This window comes from Anabrus simplex, chromosome X, assembly GCF_040414725.1.
Source record: "Anabrus simplex isolate iqAnaSimp1 chromosome X, ASM4041472v1, whole genome shotgun sequence".
Taxonomy (NCBI): Eukaryota; Metazoa; Arthropoda; class Insecta; order Orthoptera; family Tettigoniidae; genus Anabrus; species Anabrus simplex.
This window is the reverse complement of record NC_090279.1, coordinates 168,414,476-168,430,891: the sequence shown is the minus strand read 5'-3', so window position 1 is coordinate 168,430,891 and position 16,416 is coordinate 168,414,476. Positions and strand designations below refer to the sequence as shown.

General features: G+C 46.0%; 5 non-coding genes across 5 annotated transcripts; 1 reads left to right on the top strand and 4 right to left on the bottom strand.

Annotated features, from left to right (window-relative positions):
• The first annotated feature begins 2,817 nt into the window (after positions 1-2,817).
• TRNAS-UGA (transfer RNA serine (anticodon CGA)) lies at positions 2,818-2,899 on the top strand. Its single transcript has one exon. It is a non-coding gene; the product is annotated as a tRNA-Ser (tRNA).
• Positions 2,900-3,239: 340 nt separating this feature from the next.
• Positions 3,240-3,321, bottom strand: TRNAS-UGA (transfer RNA serine (anticodon UGA)). The gene has a single exon. It is a non-coding gene; the product is annotated as a tRNA-Ser (tRNA).
• Positions 3,322-5,951: 2,630 nt separating this feature from the next.
• Positions 5,952-6,033, bottom strand: TRNAS-CGA (transfer RNA serine (anticodon CGA)). Its single transcript has one exon. It is a non-coding gene; the product is annotated as a tRNA-Ser (tRNA).
• A 75-nt stretch (positions 6,034-6,108) lies between these two features.
• On the bottom strand, positions 6,109-6,190 carry TRNAS-CGA (transfer RNA serine (anticodon CGA)). Its single transcript has one exon. It is a non-coding gene; the product is annotated as a tRNA-Ser (tRNA).
• Positions 6,191-12,685: 6,495 nt separating this feature from the next.
• Positions 12,686-12,767, bottom strand: TRNAS-UGA (transfer RNA serine (anticodon UGA)). Its single transcript has one exon. It is a non-coding gene; the product is annotated as a tRNA-Ser (tRNA).
• Positions 12,768-16,416: the final 3,649 nt, after the last annotated feature.

The window sequence follows — 16,416 nt, the reverse complement described above, 5'->3', positions numbered from 1 at the left end:
AGTCACTCTTTTGTCTAGTCCAATTGCACTCATTTTTGCCAGTAGTCTCCCATGATCCACCATATCAAATGCTTTAGACATGTCAATCGCGATACAGTCCATTTGACCTCCAGAATCCAAGATATCTGCTATATCTTGCTGGAATCCTACAAGTTGAGCTTCAGTGGAATAACCTTTCCTAAAACCGAATTGCCTTCTATCGAACCAGTTATTAATTTCACAAACATGTCTAATATAATCAGAAAGAATGCCTTCCCAAAGCTTACATACAATGCATGTCAAACTTACTGGCCTGTAATTTTCAGCTTTATGTCTATCACCCTTTCCTTTATACACAGGGGCTACTATAGCAACTCTCCATTCATCTGGTATAGCTCCTTCGGCCAAACAATAATCAAATAAGTACTTCAGATATGGTACTATATCCCAACCCATTGTCTTTAGTATATCCCCAGAAATCTGATCAATTCCAGCCGCTTTTCTAGTTTTCAACTTTTGTATCTTATTGTAAATGTCATTGTTATCATACGTAAATTTTATTACTTGTTTGGCCTTAGTCTCTTCCTCTATCTCGACATTATTCTTGTAACCAACAATCTTTACATACTGCTGACTGAATACTTCTGCCTTTTGAAGATCCTCACATACACACTCCCCTTGTTCATTAATTATTCCTGGAATGTCCTTCTTGGAACCTGTTTCTGCCTTAAAATACCTATACATACCCTTCCATTTTTCACTAAAATTTGTATGACTGCCAATTATGCTTGCCATCATGTTATCCTTAGCTGCCTTCTTTGTTAGATTCAATTTTCTAGTAAGTTCCTTCAATTTCTCCTTACTGCCACAGCCATTTCTAAATCTATTTCTTTCCAGTCTGCACCTCCTTCTTAGTCTCTTTATTTCTCTATTATAATAAGGTGGGTCTTTACCATTCCTTACCACCCTTAAAGGTACAAACCTGTTTTCGCATTCCTCAACAATTTCTTTAAACCTATCCCAGAGTCTGTTTACATTTTTATTTACCGTTTTCCACCGATCATAGTTACTTTTTAGAAAATGCCTCATACCTGCAAGAGATAGTCTGTTCCACTGGGAAATGTCCTTGGATAGTCGAAAACTATCTGCTGAGTAATAACCAGTGTAACTCGTAGAGAGAGTTCGTATTAACAGGAAGCTAGTATTAGGCTTAGACATGCAAGGAACTTGCATTAATATTCTTAATTAGCAGAATGCTAAGATTGACGTCGGAACACTGGTGAGGACTTGAGGGAGTAGCAGAATGCTTGCCTCGGGGCTCGACGTGGCTACGGGGATCAGGGAAAGTGAGGCAATGTCCAGAGGTGAGACCTCACCGCCAGAAATCAGTCCACCTGTTCAAACATATTTTAAAGAGGATGCCTCCCTGTCTGACTTGCGGTGTGGTCTGGTCGTTGGACACTGGGGTAGTCCTGGAGAGGCGAGGAAAGTTGCTCCTTATATAGCGCTGGCTGACGTCACAGTCGAGCATGCCAGACGCAGTGCAGTCACCTCGTAGGCTCTGGAAACATCGGTGATTCGGCGGGCTGCGGAGCTTGTAGGCGCGGCGCTTCAGGTGCGGAGGTTACACACAACAGAGACCATTCGAAATGATGTATTATTCGTTAATCCTTAGCACTCACAGAGCGACACTTATATCGGTACTCAAACAAAATAAATCTGATGAAACCATCCATGTATAAACATCATTAGTGATGAGTTCGAGAAGCAAGCTAAATCGTTTGAAAAGAAAGAAACACAAATACATCTGATAAAACATGCATTTATTTTTATATCTTTCTTTTTTCTCCTTTCAGTTTACCCTCCAGACTTAGTTTTTCCCTCGGACTCAGCGAGGTATTCCACTTCTACCCCCTCTAGAACAGTGTCCTGGGACGTGAGACTTGGGGTCGGGGGGTTGAAACTTGGAAGGAGGACCAGCCTCACCTGCTATGTTGAACAGGGGCCTTTTGTGGGTTTGAGAAGCGGGTAATATGCCGCAGACTGAGGTAACTATGACAACGCAGCGTACTTCATAGTTACTGCTTTTGCCGCTCAAATGTCAGACTTCAACACTCGTGGACCCAACTATAGGTCCTCGTCCTCTTCGTCCTGCACACCATGGATTCTTCTACTCCCCCTGTGTCCTATTCTTCTTCTTCTTCTTCTTCTTCTTCTTCCTCTTCCTCCTCATCTATCTAATTACTCCTAGATCATGTTTGGATACTCAACTGGTGGTTGAAGTCTGGGCATTATACTCTCTAATTCGATCTGGATGATTAATTCTAATTGGTGTGCCAAAGTGTTACATAAGCTTCACACCTTCTGGACTTGTCTCAATGGACACATCTACATAAGATGGAGCTCCAGACTCTGCGTCTGGGGATACAATTGGGGAGGGTGACCAGTACCTCACCCAGGCGGCCTCACCTGCTATGCTGACCAGAGGCCTTGTGGGGGGGATGGGAAGTTTGGAAAGGATAGACAAGGAAGAGGGAAGGAAACGGCCGTGGCCTTAAGTTAGGTACCATCCCGGCATTTGCGTGGAGAAGAAGTGGGAAACCACGGAAAACAACTTCTAGGATATCTGAGGATGGAATCGAACACCCCTCTACTCAGCTGACCTCCCGAGGCTGTGTGGATCCCGTTCCAGCCCTCGTACCACTTTTCAAATTACGTGGCAAAGCCGGGAATCGAACCCGGGCCTCCGGTGGTACCAGTTTCATCAACGCCCGTTTTTAAATGGAAATAAAGGCTGTTCTGTGCTTGAGTAATGTCTTACTGCTGATAAATGAGCGTGCTGTGGTGTCCGAGTGGTTAAGGAGTTGGACTTGAAATCCAATGGGTTCTACCCGCACAGGTTCGAATCCTGTCCGCAGCGAATATTTTAATTTGTTTAAAATTAGCTTGTAGGGACCTTCACTCCTAACACGAACTGCAAAGGTTAGGCCTACGTGATGTGGTGTCTCAGTGGTTAAAGAGTTAGCCTTGAAATTGAATTGTTTCTACCCGCAGAGGTACTAAATACCTCCAAATTCCGTTCTTCGAGCGTTCTGTAAATGACAGTATCCAACGACAATGGTGCAAACTGAAGAAACTCCAACAGAGTTCTTCAAGCGGAACAAATGCTGGAGTGATTTCCTGGCCCGCTCCTGTAACGAATATCTCACAAGATCCATCCAGTGGGTCCTCCAAGCTTATTTCCAGCAAATTAAAACTTCCGCTGCGGACAGGATTCGAACCTGTGCGGGTAGAACCCATTGGATTTCAAGTCCAACTCCTTAACCACTCGGACACCGCAGCACGCAGAGGTATGATGTGGCGTCTAGTACATCGTACAATGCCAACTTAACCTTCACTTCAGTTGTACTGTTATCAGCTTGCTATTTCACTGACGTGGAGGAACGTCACTGAATGGCTTACGGATGTGGGCACGCCCCCTCTCTCCATCTGCGCTGTTACGAGGACGAACTGGCAGTGTGTTGCAGCTTCAGACAAATTTGATAAGGAATACGGGGTAGAAGTCCGTCTGTTATCCAGGGAAATGAAAGAGAGGTAACATTTGTCTAGACTTGGAAGTGGGGAAACCATGGCGGATCATTACAACGACGGTAGATGGTTCAATTCAGAATCGATGGACTTACACGAGTTATCATTTCAAGTATTAATCTGATTTAAGCCTGTGGAACGTACATTTGTTTGATGAGTAATTTAGGAGCCGCCTGTCTGGTGTAGTTGTTAGTGCGATTATCTACTTCCTGCGTAGGGGCGGGGGGTCGATTCCCGGCTCTGTCACGAAATTTGAAAAGTGGTACGTGGGCTGGAACGGTGTCCACTCAGCCTTGAGATGTCAACTAAATGTTGGGGGTTCGATTCCCACCTCAGTCATCCTCGAAGTGGTTTTCTGTGGTTCCCCATTTCTTCTCCAGGAAAACGCCGGGAGGTACTTAAAACCACGCCACGTCCTTTCTCATTCCAATTTCCCATCCTGCAAAAGCCTACTGTTCAGCATAGGAAGTGAGGCCACATGAGTGAGGTACTGGCCCTCTGTACCAATTGTATCCACGACCAAATATCTTACTCTCCAGGAGTCTGCCCTTGAAGCGGTGGAGGTAGTATCCCTCGCTGAGTCCGGCCGAGAAATCCTGAAGGGTAAGTGACTATGATGATGCTTGTTGTTTAAATGGGCCTAACATCGAAGGTCATCGGCCCTAGGAAGGTAAATTGATTAATTATATAAACATCAACAAGATGATGAGCAAAGTCACTGTAGGAAGTTTTTTCCCCTTGGACTCAGAGAATGATTCAATTCTACCGCCTCAAGGGCAGTGACCTAGAGCGCAAGACTTTGGGTCGGGGTGATGAAACTGGAAGGAGGACCAGTACCTCGCCTAGGTGACCTCGCCTAGGAAACCTCACTTGCTATGCTGAACAGGGGCCTTGGTGCGGGATGGTAAGATTGGAAGGGATAGACAAGGAAGAGGGAAGGAAGCGGCCGTGGCCTTAAGTTAGGTACCATCCCGGCATTTGCCTAGAGGAGAAGTGGAAAACCACGGAAAACCAGTTCTAGGATCGCTGAGGTGAGAATCGAACCCAACTCTACTCAGTTGACCTCCCGAGCTGAGTGGACCCCGTTCCAGCCCTCGCACCACTTTTCAAATTTCGTGGCAGAGCAGGGAATCGAACCCGGACCTCCGTGGGTGGCCGCTAATCATACTAACCACTACACCACAGAGGCGGACTGAATTTAATTTATTGACGATTTAAATAAATGATTTCTTTTCTTAATTGTTTGTTTTACATCGCACCGACGTAGCAGCTCTTATGGTGACGATGGGATAGGAGTGGGAATGAATCTACCGTGTCCTTTATTGAGGTACAACCACAGGATTTGCCTGGTGTGAAAATGGGAAACCACGGGAGACCATCTACAGGTCTGCTGACAGTGGGATTCGAACACACTATCTCGCGGATGCAAGGTCAGTAACCGCACGCCAACTCGCCCGGTGTAATGTACTTCCAATGGACGCTTCATATTCATAATTCTGACGTTGTTTGCTGGTGGCGATTGGATATTGCCTCGTGCGATGATGATAATGCGGTAGGGAGAGGGTTGGCACGTAGCCTGCACCTGTCGAATAACATCAAGAAGACTGCCTAAGCCATCCGACGGACGAGTCACTATCAACAGAGTCGTATGACCTCACCCCATATGAACACCGCGGAAAGGTCTGGAATTGAATCCAGGTCCAAACTCACGGTACTACGGCTCTGATTGGCCTTGGCCTACTGAGGGACAGCTGCCCAGCCCGAAGACCTGCAAATTATGAAGTAAGGTGGGGTAGCACGACGGATCTTCTCGGCGGCCATTCTTCGCTTTCTAGATCGGGGCCGACATCTCACCGCCAAACAGTTCTCCAATTGTTAACACTTCGGCTGAGTACACCTCGAATCACACCCCAGATCTTGGTAAAAACCCTAACCTCAAACAAAGTATTATTACCGCACTTTCTTTGGTGGGCTCTGAATCTTTACCTCTGTCGAAATTCGCTCAGATAGCGTCAAAAACTTCACAATTTTTAGCTATATATTTCCCGCCTGTTCTATCACTCAAACCTGGGTACTTTATGTTTTATATACATTTCTGTGCTCCCCCGACATCCACACACACTTCTAATACTCAATCGCCGCTATCGTTTCCTGGCTTGCTCTGGCAGCGAATATCTCACAAGATCCTTCTAGCAGCTTGTACTAGGGGCGAAGATTCCCTCCAAGCTGATTTCCAACACATTAAAACTTTCGCTGCTGGCAGAATTCGACCTCTGCGGGTAGAAACAATTGGATTTCAAGTGTAACTCCTTAACCACCGAGACGCAAGTGTGAACGTTGCAGCTCGTGCTAGGAGCGAAACTAATTAAACAAATTTAAAACAACGCTGCGGACAGGATTCGAACCTGTGCGGGTACAACCCATTGGATTTCGAGTCCAACTCTTTTACCACTCGGACACCGCAGCACGCTTTAATACTGTTAGCTGCTCGAACTTCGATTTTAAACCCCTCCAAGCTAATTTCCAACAAGTTAAAAAACTCGCTGCGGACAGGATTCGAACCTGTGCGGGTACAACCCATTGGATTTCGAGTCCAACTCCTTAACCACTCGGACACCGCAGCACACAACCACTACCATAGCAGTGAAACATTGTTCTAGCACAGAATAGCATTTATTTCCATTTAAAACGGGTGTTGATGACATTGTTTTCTATCACAGCTTGCTACTGCGCAACTGGTACTAATTCCCCATCGACAACCGGTCGTCTAGTTACGACGATCTACTTTAAAGATCACAACATAGTGTTCGTCGCCACTTCTCCGGCTTGAGTGACTTGTTCAATACCTTTTCATTCTTTCACTCCTATTCATCTCGTCTTCTTCTTCTTCTTCTTCTTCTTAATCTGTTCACCCTCCTGGATTGGTTTTTCCCTGATTCAGCGAGGGATCCCACCTCTACCGCTTCAAGGGCAGTGTCCTGGAGCTTCAGACTCTGGGTCGGGGGATACAACTGGGGAGGTTGACCACTACCTCACCAAGGCGGCCTCACGTGCTATGCTGAACAGGGCCTTGTGGGGGGGGGGATGGGGAGATAGAGAAGGAAGCGGTCATGGGCTACGTTAAGCGGAAAACCACGGAAAACCACTTCAAGGATGGCTGAGTTGGGAATCGAACCCACCTCTACTCAGTTGACCTCCCGATGCTGAGGCCCTCGTACCACGTTTCAAATTTTGTGGCAGAGCCGAGAATCGAACCCGGGACTCTGGCGGTGGCAGCTAATCACACTAACCACTACACCATAGAAGCGGACATGTCGGCTTCTATGATTTCATTATGGAAGGCGGAGAAAAAACTGGGCCACAGCTCTAGTGAAAATTTTTAGGTGGTAGTTAAGGGGGGAGATCTAGCTCAACACGGGAAAAAACAGGCCAATATTAATTCGATTGTTAAATATGCTACAAACGTTGTTGAAAAATTCTGCACATATCCCAGTATTGGCATGCTTCCTAGCAATCAGAAGCAACAGCAATAATGTCAAAATTCTAATTATAACATTTTAAATTAAATTTCCCGCCTTTTAAACATTATATATTACTGTTTCCCTTATAAGTTCCAAGTTTATAAGAATTTTCGTACTTTTCCTCTTTTAAAGAGTACCGGTATATCAAACCCCCACCTACAAAATGAACCTCAATCACTAACATAGATTGTGATTTAGATATTTTTGTCGAGTTTTTATTCCGCACACCTAAAAATACTAAAAATAAATATTTTATATAAAATCTAATATAAATCCCATTGACCTGAATGAGGTACAGATTGTAGTACAACACTATGGGAGGAAACCCTGAAAAAATCGTTATTATCCGTGAAACAGTAAGAGAGTTATAAGGGAAACAGTGATATTTTGTTTAAAAGACAGGAAATTTTATTTTTAAATGTTATAATTAGAATTTTGACATAATTGCAGTTGCTTCTGATTGCTTGGAAGCATGCCAATACTGGGATATGTGCAGAATTTTTCAACAACGTTTGTAGCATATTTAACAATCGAATGAATATTGGCCTGTTTTTTCCCGTGTTGAGCTAGGTCTCCCCCCTTAATTCACTGTCCGCCTCTGTGGTGTAGTGGTTAGCGAGGGAAAAACCACCGTGGAGGGTAAACCGATTAAGAAGAAGAAGTTAATTCAAAGAGATTTGTGGAATGAATGCTGAAAGGCATAATAATCTATAATGAAAAAAAAAAAAAAAAATACAAAATACAAAATAAAAGCAATTAGGCTTCAGTACAGTTACCCGAGAAACATTTTAATTTCTTTCTTCTTTCTCCTTCTCTTCTTTCTCCCTCTCGCGAGCTAAACTCTAATTTCATAACGTAATGTTTAGTTTTGCAGTTGGCACACCTTTTGATCTGTGGATTGTTTCGTTTATGTACTGAAGTTGTCATCACTTCAGTTGGTACCTCATCTATTGTAATCAACCTATCAACAATTTGAAAATATTTTCTCTATCTAATTAAAATCGGGGCTGTCTAAAAGTACCCAGCCTATATGTAAAGAGTTCTGGAAGCTTCCCCTTAAAGTACTATAAGAATAGGCTACTGTAGGGCCGTCTTGTCTGAATTACTCCGGTGTTAGAAGGGTGACTTGATGTGAGCCAGGGGGAAGTGGTGAGGCCTGCTTGAGGAAGGCTCAACGACTCAAGGTAATGGCAGAATTCTCATAGACATGTGATAGCTCCTGCGAATAGTTTGAGGGAAGGTTTCACCTTATTTTATTTTACGTAAATTTCTAAATCTTGTGCTTTAAATGTAGCACTTTAGGGCAAATCTGAGGACTCTGTTCTATTCCCGGCTGAGAAGAAAGTAATAAAGGGAACAAGGAGTGATTACCCTCTGCCAGTTCCCGTTCAACTTTGCATGGGGTGAGTAAAGATTTCCAAACCTCTAAATTTCGTAAACCTTGTTTGGCATTAATGATTCTCATTTAGACTTCCCGGCGTAGTATAGCATTAGTCTCTGTATCTGTGGGCCATAAACCCACTACTCCTGTGGGTGGGGGCGATAGAATAACACCTACGGTATCCCCTGCCCGTCGTAAGAGGCGACTGAAAGGGGCTCTAAACTTTGGAGCGTGGGGTGGTGACCACGAGGCCCTTAGCTGAGTCCTGGCATTGCTTCCACGTACTTGTGCCAGGTTCCTCACTTTCATCCATCCTATCCGACCTCCCTTGGTCAACTCTTGTTCTTTTCTGACTCCGACGGTATTAGGTTTGCGAGGGCTAGGGAGTATTTAATTTTCATGATCTTCGCGACCCTTATCTTCCTTTGGCCGATACCTTCATTTTTCGAAGTGTCGGACTCCTTCCATGTTCTCTCTCTGATTAGCGTTATATAGAGGATGATAGTTGTACTTCATCTTAAAAGAATAATCACCACCACCACCACCATAAACCCACTTAGGTTTTGAACAATTTCTAGAAGGGGTGCAGGTGCTACGCCTCCTTGCACTTTGTTTATGGCCGGTTATGTACAACCACTTCTTTTGTCATTAAGGCCATTTAGTATGGGCAATTATGCCCCCTATATATTTATTTCAGGGTGTAAGTTTTCCTTGTGTTAGCTCCAAATTAGGAACAGTGACTATTGTGCTATGGTTAAGCCCACATTGGGGCAACGGTGAATGAACATTTTACTTTTTAATGCGCCGTAAGGAAATGATGCCTCCGCGCGGCTAGACTATAGTATTGTGGAGCTCAGACTCCTGAGCAATGTAACTTGTGGAAGGAAATCCTGAATTATAGGATATTTATACCTGTCGAGAGCAATAACGCTCTTTTCTACCGAATCAAATAAAGTGTAAATTGTCGAAAGCTTTGTATCTGATTTTCTGGCTTCTAAGTCCCTGTTATTGTTAGAGCTAAGGAGCTCATTAATATTGCTGTACTTCCATCAGATTTTCTAATTCTCAATTTTCAAACTGAAAAAGAAGGAAAGAAGTAAACTTTAAACATTTGTTGCTTTAAGTCTGCTGTAGTTAATTCCTTGTCAGGCCGTTCAACCCCTACGCTTGTTATGCCTCTGTGAATCACGGAAACCCCGGAACACCAACATTCTTGAATTAGAGAAGGAATCAAATTGTGTTGCTGCGATTATCTCTGCATTAGAAGCCCCTGTGGGTGGGGGCGGTAGAATAACACCCACGGTATCCACTGCTTGTCGTAAAAGGCGACTAAAAGGGGCCCCAACGGCTCTGAACTTTGGAGCGTGGGTTGGCGACCACGGGGTCCTCAGCTGAGTCCTGGCATTGCTTCCACTTACTTGTGCCAGGCTCCTCACTTTCATCTATCCTATCCGACCTCTCTTGGTCAACTCTTGTTCTTTTCCGACTCCGACGCTATTAGGTTTGCGAGGGCTAGGGAGTCTTTCATTTTCACGCCCTTCGTGGACCTTGTCTTCCTTTGGCCGATATCTTCATTTTTCGAAGTGTCGGATCCCTTCCATTTTTTCGTCTGATTAGTGTTATATAGAGGATGGTTGCCTAGTTGTACTTCCTCTTAAAACAATAATCACCACCACCACCATCTGCATTAGAATCTACAGTGAAAAACTACAGGAAAGGCATAGTCATGCATTTTTAAGTTTCTTCTTCTTGAAAAGAAGGGGGGGGGGATGTTACAGTGCAGAGTGATATCATTTTGAGAAGGAAGTCGGAACTGCTTATGACTAATAGAGTACCTGAAACAGGGAAGACTTCTTCTTCTTATTATTATTATTTATATGTTTACCCTCCAGGGTTGGTTTTTCCCTCGGACTCGGCGAGGGATCCCACCTCTACCACCTCAAGGACAGTGTCCTGGAGCTTCAGAATCTGGGTCGTGGTATACAACTGGGGAGAATGACCAGTACATCGCCCAGGCAGCCTCACCTGCTATGCTGAACAGGGGCCTTGCGGGGGAATGGGACGATTGGAAGGGATAGACAAGGAAGAGGGAAGGAAGCGGCCGTGGTCTTAAGTCAGGTACCATCCCGGCATTTGCCTGGAGGAGAAGTGGGAAACCACGGAAAACCACTTCCAGGATGGCTGAGGTGGGAAACGAACCCACCTCTACTCGGTTGACCTCCCGAGGCTGAGTGGACCCCGTTGCAGCCCTCGTACCACTTTTCAAATTTCATGGCAGAGCCGGGAATCGAACCCGGGACTCCGGGGGGTGGCAGCTGATCACACTAACCACTACACCACAGAGGCGGACACAGGAAAGACATAGTCATACATTTTAAAGTTTCTTAAAGTGAAAGAGATTCTTGAAAAGAAAGGGGGGGGGGGGTGTTACTGTGCAGACTGAGTTAATTTTGAAAAGGAATTCGGAACTGCTTATGACTAAGAGAGTACCTGAAAAAGTGTCCAACTCGTTGGCTGAACGGTCAGCGTACTGGCCTTCGGTTCAGAGGGTCCCGGGTTCGATTCCCGTCTGGGTCGGGGGTTTGAACCTTAATTGGTTAATTCCAATGGCACGGGGGCTGGGTGCATGTGTTGTCTTCATCATCATTCAACCTCATCATGACGCGCAGGTCGCCTACGGGGTCAAATAGAAAGACTTGCACGTGGCGAGCCGAACCCGTTCTGGGATATCCCGGCACTAAAAGCCATACGACATTTCATTTCATTTCATACCAAAAAACGTGGGTGCCTCCCTATGAACAAATCAGCCATTTAAATAGATGAATGTAGGGAACATTTCAACATGCGAAGATGTAGAAAAAAGCATATTATATTTGCAAAATAATACAGATATCAAAATTGTAGTTTTGTAATTTTCTGACCCTCTGAACCGAAGGCCAGTACGCTGACCGTTCAGCCAACGAGTCGGGACACTTTTTCAGGCACTCTCTTAGTCATAAGCAGTTCCGAATTCCTTTTCAAAATTAAGAATCAACAGGAATCAGCAACTTAATTGCGGTGCATGCCATTCAGAATTCCTAAAGTTAACTGAATTCCAAGTCATAATGTAAACATTCTCTCTTTCTTTCGTAATCTGTTTACCCTCCAGGGTTGGTATTTCCCTCGGACACAGCGAGGGATTCCACCTTTACCCCACAGACGGCAGTGCCCTGGAGCGTGAGACTTTACGTCGGTGGTATACAACAAGGGAGTGTGACCAGTACCTCACCCAGGCGGCCTTACCTGCTATGCTGAACAGGGGCCCAGTACGGGAGTGAGAAGATTGGAATGGGTAGACAAAGGAGAGGGAAGGAAGTGCCCGTGGGCTGAAGTTAGGTAACATCCCGGCATTTACCTGGAGGAGAAGTGCAAAACAACGGAAAAGAACTTCGAGGATGGCTGAGGTAGGAATCAAACCCCCCTCTGATCAAATTATCTCCCGAGGCTGCGTGGACCCCATTCCAGCCTTCGTACCACTTTTTCAAATTTCGTGGCAGTATCTAACAACAAGTCCGCCTCTGTGGTGTAATGGTTAGCGTGATTAGCTGCCACCCCCGGAGGCTCGGGTTCGATTCCCGGCTCTGCCACGAAATCTAAAAAGTGGTACGAGGGCTGGAACGGGGTCCACTCAGCCTCGGGAGTTCAACTGAGTAGGGGTGGGTTCGATTCCCACCTCAGCCATCCTGGAAGTGGTTTTCCGTGGTTTCCCACTTCTCCTCCAGGCGAATGCCGGGATGGTACCTAACTTAAGGCCACGGCCGCTTCCTTCCCTCTTCATTGCCTATCCCTTCCAATCTTCCCATCCCTCCACAAGGCCCCTGTTCAGCATAGCAGGTGAGGCCGCCTGGGCGAGGTACTGGTCATACTCCCCAGTTGTATCCCCCGACCAAGAGTCTGAAGCTCCAGGACACTGCCCTTGAGGCGGTAGAGGTGGGATCCCTCGCTAAGTCCGAGGGAAAAACCGAACCTGGAGGGTAAACAGATGATGATGATGATGATGATGATGATGATGATGATCTAACAACAAAACAACAAATGTGCAGACTGAAGGAACCCGAACAGAGCTCTTCAAGCGGATCAACTGCTGGAGTGAATTTTCTGGCCTGCTCCAGTGACGAATATCTCACAAGATTGTTCTATCGGGTGCTCTAAGGTGATTCCAACAAATTAAAATATTCGCTGCGGACAGGATTCGAACCTGTGCGGGTAGAACCCATTGGATTTCAAGTCCAACTCCTTAACCACTCGGACACCGCAGCACACAATTCTGTGATGTGGAGCCTAGTACATCATACAATGCCAACTTAACCTTCACTTCAGTTGTACTGTTATCAGCTTGCTATTTCACTGACGTAGAGAAACGTCACTGAATTGGATTACGGATGTGGGGCCCCTCTCTCCATCTGCGCTGTTACGAGTACTAACTAACTGGCAGTGTACCGCTGCTGGAGACAAATGTGATAAGGTATACAGGGGAGAGATCCATCTGTTATCAATGGAAATGGAAGAGAGGTAACATTTGTCTAGACTTGGAAGTGGAAAACCAGACTGAACGACGGTGGATGGTGGAATTCAGAGTCAATTGATATATACGAGACATTATTTCAATAATTAGCCAAAGATTAACCTGATTTAAGCATGCGGAACGTACATTTACTTTGATGAGTAATTTAGGCCGCCTTTGTGGTGTAGTGGTTAGTGTGATTAACTGCCACCCGAGGAGGCCCGGGTTCGATTCCCGACTCTGCCATGAAATTTCAAAAGTGCTGGGATCGTACCTAACTTAAGGCCACGGCCTCTTCATTTCCGGTTCCCTGCTCATCGCTTCCAATCTCCCCAATCCCCCAAGGAACCTGTTCACCATACCAGGCTAGGCCACCTGGGCGAGGTACTGGACCTCTTCCCCAGTTCCATCCCCCCCCCCCCCGGTCCGAAAGGCACAGCCCTTGAGAGGGTAAAAGTGGGATTGCTCGCTGAGTCTGAGGGAAAAACCTATCCTGGATGGTAAGAGATTAAGGAAGAAAGATTATTTAATTACACCAAATGTTCAAATATGACAAAGACTAGGTATTGACCTCTTAATCTCGTTATTCTTTGATTGCATTTATTGAGAAAACATGTCCGCCTCTGTGTTGAACTGGTTAGTGTGATTCGATTCCCGGCTCTGCCACGACATTTGAAAAGTGGCACGAGGACTGGAATGGCGTCCACTCAGCCTCGGGAGGTCAACTGAGTAGAGGTGGGTTCGATTCCCACCTCAGCCATCCTGGAAGTGGTTTTCCGTGGTTTCCTACTTCTCCTCCAGGCAAATGCTGGTATGATACCTAACTTAAGTCCACGGAAGCTTCTTTCCCTCTTTCTTGTCTATCCCTTCCAATCTTCCCATCCCCTTGCAACGCCCCTGTTCAGCATGGCAGGAGAGGCCTCCTGGGCGAGGTAGTGGTCATCCTCCCCCGTTGTATCACCGACCCAGAGTCTGAAGCTCCAGGACACTGCCCTTGAGGCGGCAGAGGTGGGATCCCTCGCTGAGTCCGAGGAAAAAACCGACCATGGAGGGTAAACAGATAAAGAAGAAGAAGAAGAAGAAGAAGAAGAAGAAGAAGAAGAAGAAGAAGAAGAAGACATTGGGAAACGTTTCCATTCGGATACCCATGCATTCGTCATTATAAACCCTTACCTGCTGTTCCTACTGTCAGGCGCCCTGAAAATTGCTTTCTGTGGTTTCTCTTCCTCTTCGGGCCATCACCCTGTGGGTGGTGGCGTAGAATAACACCCACGATATCCCCTGCCTGTCATAAGAGGCGACTAAAAGGGGCCTCAGGGGCTCTGAAATTAGGAGCGTGGGTTGGCGACCACGGGGCCCTTAGCTAGTCCTGGCATTGTTTCCACTTACTTGTGCCAGACTCCTCACTTTCATCTATCCCGTCCGACCAGTCTTGGTCAACTCTTGTTCTTTTCCGACCCCGACGTTATTAGGTTTGCGAGGGCTAGGGAGTCTTTCATTTTCATGCCCTTCGTGGCCCTTGTCTTCCTTTGGCCGATACCTTCATTTTTCGAAGTGTCGGGCCCCTTCCATCTTTCCTCTCTGATTAGTGTTATATAGAGGATGGTTGCCTAGTTGTACTTCCTCTTAAAACAATAATCACCACCACCACCACCACCTCCTCAGGCCACGGACGCTTCCTTCCCTCTTCCTTGCCTACCCCTTTCAATCTGACCATCACTCCACAACGCCCCTATTCAGCACAGCAGGTGAGGCCGCCTGGGCGAGGCACAGATCGTCCTCCCAGTTGTAGCCCACCGACCAAACGTCTCACGCTCCAGGACACTGCCCTTGAGGCGGTAGAGGTGAGATCCCTCGCTGAGTCCGAGGGAAAAGCCGAACCTGGAGGGTAAACAGATGATGATGATGTTGACGAACTTTAAATATTGACAAGGCTGATTTCAAATATCTTTCTTTCTATTAATGTGTTTTCCCTCCAGGGTCGGTTTTCCCTCGGACTCAGGGAGGGATGCCACCTCTACCGCCTCAAGGGCAGTGTCCTGAAGCGTGAGATATTGGATCGGGTGATACAACTGGGGAGAATGGCCAGTACCTCGCCCAGGCGGCCCCACCTGCTATTCTGAACAGGGGCCTTGTGGGGGATGGGAAGATTGGAAGGGACAGACAAGGAAGAGGGAAGGAAGCGGCCGTGGCCTTATATTAGGTACCATCCCGGCATTTGCGTGGAGGAGAAGTGGGAAACCACGGAAAACCACTTTCAGGATGGCTGAGATGGAAATCGAACCCACCTCTACTCAGTTGACCTCCCGAGGCTGAGTGGACCCCGTTCCAGCCCTCGTGGCAGAGCCGGGAATCGAACCCGGGCCTCCGGGTGTGGCAGCTAATTACACTAACCACTACACCACAGAGGCTGACTAGAAATATTGTACATGTTATAAGAGGACTTGTTAAAAATGTGATTGGTGTTTAGTTGTATGTCCAAAATATATTTGGTAGTTTGTGTAAACCACTGATGAAGAGGTCAATAAAAGCCTAGAAACATGTACGGTGTATTATGTGATAATACTTAATTATATAAGTAACTTTAAGTATTGACAAGGCTGATTTCAAATATGACAGTGAATTTATTGGAATACAATATCTCATTCATGACAATAATTGATGTCGCTGCTCTGTCCTTAATATATCTAAGAAAGGAGTGTCCCGAAGTCTGAAGCATAATACTTAAGATATTTGCTAGTTGCTTTACGTCGCACCGACACAGATAGGTTTTATGGCGACGATGGGACAGGAAAGGGCTTGGAGTGGGAAGGAAGCGGCCGTGGCCTTAATTAAGGCACAGCCCCAGCATTTGCCTGGTGTGAAAATGGGAAACCATGGAAAATCATTTTCAGGGCTGCCGACAGTGGGGTTCGAACCTACTATCTCCCGAATACTGGATACTGGCCGCACTAAAGCGACTGCAGCTATCGAGCTCGGTACTTAGGTATTTGAAGCCGGTGATTATTCACACGGGCCATCCGATCTTCCGTAATGAGTCATTTCAGTAGCTGCAACTCTTCCTCCTTTCGATGAAATCATATGCATAATTTTGGTCTTATTTACTGAAAAGCTATTTTCTGTCGCCAGTGACATTAATTTGAGGAAAACCATTCGGATTTCCTCATGACTTTTTGAGGTGATAACCATCCCATCAGCCCACTTGTACATTTTTACTTCCTCGCTTTCTTACCTTTGTATTCTTCTACGACATTATGTCAAATTAAAACTCCCTCATTTTTTACTACCCGATCCTGAATTGCTCCACACAGGTTACCAATCAGGGCCCCACAGAGTGCATGCACTGGTGTATTGCGCGGCGCAAGGTTCAAAAGACGACTTGGCTAGGTCGATCACATTGCAGA